This window comes from Berghia stephanieae, chromosome 11 (genome assembly GCF_034508935.2).
Source record: "Berghia stephanieae isolate SIO BIC M18660-M18661 chromosome 11, UCSD_Bste_1.3, whole genome shotgun sequence".
In the NCBI taxonomy this organism is placed as follows: Eukaryota; Metazoa; Mollusca; class Gastropoda; order Nudibranchia; family Aeolidiidae; genus Berghia; species Berghia stephanieae.
In genome coordinates this window covers 27624577-27632076 of record NC_088370.1, presented here as the reverse complement: position 1 = coordinate 27632076, position 7500 = coordinate 27624577, and the positions used below count along the sequence as shown (strand labels likewise).

Genomic DNA, 7500 nt, shown 5'->3' with positions numbered 1-7500 from the left:
GACAACCCTAGACAGTGATTAGAACTATGACCATCCTATACAATGATTAAAACTATGTCCACCCCTGACAGTGATTAGAACAATGTTCATCCCAGACAGAGATTAAAAAATTGCCCACTCTATATAGTGATAAGAATACAGCGCCCACTCCAGATAGAGATTAAAACCCCAGATAATCATTAGAACAATGCCAATCCCAGACGGTGATTAGAACAATCTCTATTAGAGACAGTGATTAGAACACTACTCACCCCAGAACTAAGCCCATCTCAGATAGTTATTAGAACTATGCCTACCCAAGACAGTGACTAGAACAATGCCCATCCTGGACAATGATTAAAACTATGCCCACCATAGACAGAGAATAGAACTATGACCACCCCAGACAGTGATTAGAACAATGCCCACCATGGGCAGTGATTAGAACAAGGCCCATCCCAGGCAAAGATTAGAACAATGCCCACCATGGGCAGTGATGAGAACAATGCCCACCATGGGCAGTGATTAGAACAAGGCCCATCCCAGGCAAAGATTAGAACAATGCCCACCATAGACAGTGAATAGAACTATGCCCACCGCAGAGTCGATTTGAGATTTAATGGAAGGAAAAAAAAGATATTTAACACTCACGAGGAATGGCAGTCAATCCCTTCCAGAATTTGTGGACGAAGGGTATGGCTAGAGGGAGGGAGCTTGCAACAAAGGTCAGCAACTGGATTGGATTTAAAAGAATCGTAATTTAATTATGATTAAAACAAAACCAAGAACAACAACAATAATAATAATAATAATAATAATGGCTGATGATGATGATGATGATGATGATGATGATGATGATGATGATGATGATAATGATAATGATGATGATGATGATGATGATGATGATGATGATGATGATGATGATGATGATGATGCTACAGTGTAGTAATAATAATTACAGAAGAAGAAGAAGAAGAAGAAGAAGAAAAAGAAGAAGAAGAAGAAAAAGAAGAAGAAGAAGAAGAAGAAGAAGAAGAAGAAGAAGAAGAAGAAGAAGAAGAAGAAGAAGAAGAAGAAGAAGTAGAAGTAGAAGAAGAAGAAGAGTATATTGATGATAACGATGATGATGATGATGATGATGATGATGATGATGATGATGATGATGATGATGGTGATGATGATGATATGATGATGATGATGATGACGACGACGACGACGAACACTTGTTGATATATCAAGTCGTAAAAAGGTACAAATATAACATTTTGTGAAATATATTTTGAAACAAAAATTACCTTGGTCGTTTCAGTTGTTGGCCGTTTTGAATTTCAGGACGTAATTTCACATTAGGTGTCGCTGTATCCTACATCCATGAAGATGTTTGATTGCAATAGGACACCTCATGTTGCCTTCTTTTCATTAATGGTAGGTCGACAGACGAATGTCACTCCACACTCTGTAGGTAGGTGGAATGTTGATTTTTCTATGACATCTCATGTCTTTTTTTCAATGATGGATAGACGACAGACTGATGTCATTACACATGCTGTAGGCAGGTGGAAAGTTGATTTCTCGATGATATCTCTCTTATGTTGTCTTCTTTTCAATGATGACAGGACGACAGACTGATGTCATTACACATGTTATAGGCAGGAAACGTTCACCAGAAAGATACTTTTATTTGATTTTAAAACTCCTAAATCTAAGCTGAGGCAGAACTGTCATAATATTCCTACGTTACAAAATAGTACCAAATAGAATTGCATTAAAATATTTTGAATTAGTAGCATGCCTTGTCGAAGCAGGTTTTGAGTAGTAGTAACAATAGTATTTGCGTTTTGTGTTACCAATTATGAGTTGCGCCTTATAGGACTTGGTGGATTCTGCGCTCTGTATTAATTATTACATTACATTTTATTAAAATACTGGAGTCTATAATATTCAAGCCTACCATGGACCTGCAGCTGAACGTTGGTGCGGCGTCTTCTATTTATGTATCAATAGTCAAGTTATATATGTAACTAAACCAAGAAATTCAAATGTTTTAAGAACTTTGGTTGCAAAATAATTGCTATTTTGGTTGGAAATAGCTATTGATTCTATCATGGGTAATATAAGAGAAAGAATATTCTAAAGTCCGTATCAAAACTGAATTGAAATAGTATAAGACGCCACGTTTCTCAGTGAAATGATTATTTTTTGACGGTGGCATTTGAAAGAATTTTGTTTCTCGGTTCCTCTTTGTCGTTGTTGGTGATGTTGTTGTTATTTGTTGTTGTTGTTGTTGTTGTTGTTGTTGTTGTTGTATTTGTTGTTGTTGTTGTTGTTCACAACATGTGATGGATAGTGGTGAATTGAAATCATTTGTCTGTGCTGTAATTGAGATGGAATCTGTGGATGATAAACAAAATACAAAACATTATTTCATATTTAGGAGATTGTACATATAAGATAATAAAAAAGAGAAAATCATTCACACTGCTATGCTATATTAGAACGAAGTTGACGTCACTCGGTCTTTGTTATTTTTTTGACATCGGTTTAGATAATCTCATTAACTGTAGTTACCAGACTACAACGTCATGTTACACATAGTTTTGTGTGTTGGTCCGATATACTTCCGGGCGGCAATTTTGTGAGCTTCTTAGCCAAGCGCATACTATCATACGGAAAATGAAGTCCTTTTAAAAAAAAAGTAAGAATATGGAGTATTTTTTTTAAAATAACATTTGGAAAAGGGAGTACTTAAAATTCGCAAACAGAAAATGGAGTGTTTAAAAAAAAACATACGAAAATGGAATGTTAAAAAAACAAACGAAAAATGGATTGTTTAAAAAAACATACGAAAAATGGATTGTTTAAAAAAACATACGAAAAATGGATTGCTTAAAAAAACATACGGAAAATGGATTGTTTAAAAAAACATACGGAAAATGGATTGTTTAAAAAACAAACGAAAAATGGATTGTTAAAAAAAACATACGGAAAATGGATTGTTTAAAAAAACATACGGAAAATGGATTGTTTAAAAAACATACGGAAAATGGATTGTTAAAAAAAAAATACGGAAAATGGATTGTTTAAAAAACAAACGAAAAATGGATTGTTAAAAAAAACATACGGAAAATGGATTGTTTAAAAAAACATACGGAAAATGGATTGTTTAAAAAACATACGGAAAATGGATTGTTAAAAAAAAAATACGGAAAATAAAGTGCTTTAAAAAAAAACGTGAGCTTTCATTTGAAGTAATAATATCCATGAAATAGTATTCTCAAGGCGAAACACAATGGGTCAGACCGACGTGCACATATTAGCAGGTCTGATAACCGAACGCATTTATAGACTTGCTTTAACTCACTCGATCCAAACACCGACTATATCCGTAGTTTACCCGGGTTACTTTTTATCCCATGCCTATTCATTATTACATTCTTTGGAGACAAATTATAGGCGTAGTATCAAAGATAATGTTCTTAATGTTTACATTTTCGCGAAGTTGAATAAAACTATTTATGTACATGTTAATTTTAATACCTTTTTTTTTCAATTTTGGAAAGTAGTAAAAATCTCTAGGATTGAGTGAGTTAACATTTCTCAAAACGCATAAATTACATCAGCCATAGATTACATGCAAAATTAAGAGAGAGAGAGAGAGAGAGAGAGAGAGAGAGAGAGAGAGAGAGAGAGAGAGAGGGAGAGAAAGAGAGAGAGAGAGAGAGAGAAAGAGAGAGAGAGAATAAGTAGGAGTGAAATATCTATTCAATGTTATAGTTAGATATCATTTATCGTTATAACAAGTGTAACCAAATGACAAATTGCCACATTTATGGACAATAATGATCTATTATTAGTATTATTATTATTGTTATTATTATTATTATTATTATTATTATTATTATTATTATTATTATTATTATTATTATTATTATTATTATTATTATTATTCATTATTATTTATTATTATTATTATTTATTATTATATTATTATTATTATTATTATTATTATTATTATATTATTATTATTATTATTATTATTATTATTATTATTATTATTATTATTATTATTATTTATTATTATTATTATTATTTTTATTATTTTATTATTATTATTTATTATTATTATTTTATTATTTTATTATTATTATTTATTTTTATTATTTATTTATTTATTATTCGTTATTATTATTATTATCGTTATTATTATTATTATTATTATTATTATTATTATTATTATTATTATTATTATTATATTATTATTATTATTATATTATTATTAATAATTTACTTTTAAAAGGTAATTCAAATAAAAATGAAATAAAATGTTAAATTTATGGAAATACTGAAGGGGATTTACGTAAAAAAAAATAAATTTAAAAGCATTGTTTAAGATTTTGTTTGAAAGTGGATTCTGAACAAATTATGACCCCTCGTCTCAAAACGGTATTATGCGAAATGAGTAAGATGCTGAAAATTGAATTTATAGCCAGAAGCTCGAAGGAAAAAATAATGATAAGTATTGAAATGTAGGCCCGAGCTTCAATTTATTTCAATCCACAGTTATCTATCTTCGTTTTATAAATTGAAGCTTACATTTCAATACTTATCGTTATTTTTATTTTTTTTAATACGAGGTGTCACTTTAAGCCAATTTAGAATAAAAATAAAAAGTAACGTTGTTCTAACATGTATAATACAGTAGAGCTCAATTATACCAAACACGTTTAAAACGAATTGATGGAAAATACGAGGTCACGCTGGTTGCGAGCTTTCCCCAATTATTATATATTATCTCCTTGAATAAAGAATTTATTCTATAAATAATTTATGATATAAATAACTATTTTTTGCCTGGGTTTGCTCTTTATTCCTTAGCCCTGTTGCATTCGAGGGTCCCGATAGCGCAATGGGTTTTTTTATGCTATATTCCTGTCTGTTTTCCTCATCACAGCAATGGTATTTTTCAGGCAACGCACTATAGTTTTTGCTATGAGACATGAAAAAAATAAATTATTCCAAGCCAACAAAGCATCATCTGAGAGTATCTTCTTGGCAAAATAATAATAATAATAATAATAATAATTATATATTATTATTATTATTATTATTATTATTATTATTATTATTATTATTATTATTATTATTATTATCATTATTATATTATTATGACAATAATAACAAAAACAACAACAACAACAATAATGACGATGATGATGATAATGATGATGATGGTGGTGGTGGTGGTGGTGTTGTTGTTGTTGTTGGTGGTGGTGGTGAAATAACTTTATTTGAAATCCGTTAGAAATATATTTCTTATAATTTATTGGTGTGGATAAGAACTTATAAACGCGGATAGCAAAAAAACAAAAACAAAACAATAACAAAGGCATGAGTGACGTCAACTTCATTCTATCTATGCCAGACGATGCATTTTGACGTCATTTTTTTGGTCAGTATCAGGCCATAAGTTTACGACGGCTACGATCTATGTCAGATCGTGTCAAGTCGGTAAACATCCTCTCCCTCATAATGTTTTTATATTTAATACATGGGAACTTTGGCACGAATTTTGCACATGTGATTTCTTCTCATTAATAAGTTCTCTCAGACTATAAACTTTTTAGGTATTTGTACGGTTGATATAACGGGGAAAATGGTGTTTATTTCATTTAAACTCGCACCATCAATACAGAATGCCATGTTTACCGACTTGAAATTGAACGCTCACATACTGAAGGAACCCCTAAGTTTCATGTCTCCATATTATTAATTGATTTCGTTTTAGTCCACTGTGTCAGGCTAGAAGTTGACGAAGGCTACTATTAAATTCGTCGAATAATAAATTATTCCATAACCTCTTAAAAGAGGGTACAGAGTACCAACTGAAACATTGGCCTTTCAACCCATCCTTTTTAAACAGCCTGAAATACAATAATAGGATTCTGAGTAACTGGTTCTAAACTATCCGAACAATGGCGGACGCCCTTATGAAATATTCTCCGACGAACATAAAAGTGTTTCCAGCGGAAAAAAATGTTATAAATCTGAACATGTTTTGACTTTTATACATTCTGATCACATGACATGTGAAAAAATTATCGCCAGCGTGAAGAATAAAAAATACAGATTTTCTTTGTTTAGAACCAAGCTGTTCGTTACTGGGCGGAGTGACATCAAACTGTTGAATCCTATTATTATAATCTAGGAACAAACTGAATGGTAATAAATGTAACTCTTCATCTCGAACCAGTAGTACGTCGGGATGTGCTGGAAATTTAATTTATATTATTATTATATTATTATATTATAGAAATATAATAAAAAAATAAATAAAAACAAAATTCCCTTTATTGATCCTATAGGGGAAATTTGTCTCTCGGGTCTATTCCAAAACAAGACGGGAATAACCCAGGCGTCAGACTATAGCCATCGATAACTTGTAGCCTGGCACTGACCAAAAAATGACGTCAAAATGCCAGTCTTTGGCCACAAAAGAAAACAAATCGTGCGTTGTATTCAATAGTTCAACCAATGGGACCACTTGTTTCCATGAGCACTACTAACGACAACTCACTAGGCGGTGAAAACAAACAAATAATGACGTCAAAATGCCAGTCTTTTTGGGTTTCAATGTCAGGCTATAACTTAACGGTGGCTACGGTCAGACGCAGTGAGCTGGGGCGAGCGAGGTGACTTGCTCAAGGCCACACAGCGCAGCGGCGGGTGATCGAACTCCGTGCCTTTCGGGTACAAAGCAAAAGACGGTATCGCTAAGCCACGCTTCCCCTTCAACACGAAACTTGAGGTTAAATTCTATTCGATATGGTGAATAATTAATCGACGGTCGGCAGTTCAAACCTATGAAGTCTACATAATACGAACTTTGCGCACCATGTTTGATGACATCAGAGGTCTAATCCGCCCAAAAATTAAATAAAACATGGTGCGCAAAGCTTGTATGCGTAGCTTCAGAACTTTGATCCGCCGATCGTGAAAATCGACACTTCAGAGCTTTGATCCGCCGATCGTGAAAATCGAGACTTCAGAGATTTGATCCGCCGATCGTGAAAATCGGGACTTCAGAGGTTTGATCCGCCGATCGTGAAAATCGAGTCTTCAGAGGTTTGATCCGCCGATCGTGAAAATCGGGACTTCAGAGGTTTGATCCGCCGATCGTGAAAATCGGGACTTCAGAGGTTTGATCCGCCGACCATCAAAATACGATTTCTTACTTTAAAAAAAAAAACAAACTTAAAAGTACATCTTTCTTATCATTTAAATTTTAACGTGACTTTTAAGGGTTCTAGTCATTCCGGCACAATACAGGGCTGCCTTCTTGAAATTTCAGAAATTCGTAGTTTCCACGGGGGGGGGGGGGGGGAAGAAGAAAAAGTCACTTTAAATAAATAATTTGCCTTAACATTTATCCAAAAATGCTCCAAGGTCCTGAATAAAGGATTTAAGGAACTAAACTTTTCTTTTCAACAAGATCTATTGAGTCAAAGAAGCGAATGTTGTTCT

The 7500-nt window shown here is 32.6% G+C and overlaps 1 long non-coding RNA gene across 1 annotated transcript in view; it reads right to left on the bottom strand.

The window, feature by feature from the left end:
* The window catches only part of LOC144956650 (uncharacterized), a 37883-nt gene that overhangs the window by 15952 nt on the left and 14431 nt on the right, over nucleotides 1-7500 (bottom strand). The window contains exons 3-4 of the long non-coding RNA XR_013641991.1: nucleotides 1275-2370; nucleotides 631-712 (exon numbers count right to left, since the gene is read on the bottom strand). This is a non-coding gene — a long non-coding RNA (uncharacterized LOC144956650). The remainder of the gene's footprint in view (nucleotides 1-630; nucleotides 713-1274; nucleotides 2371-7500) is intronic.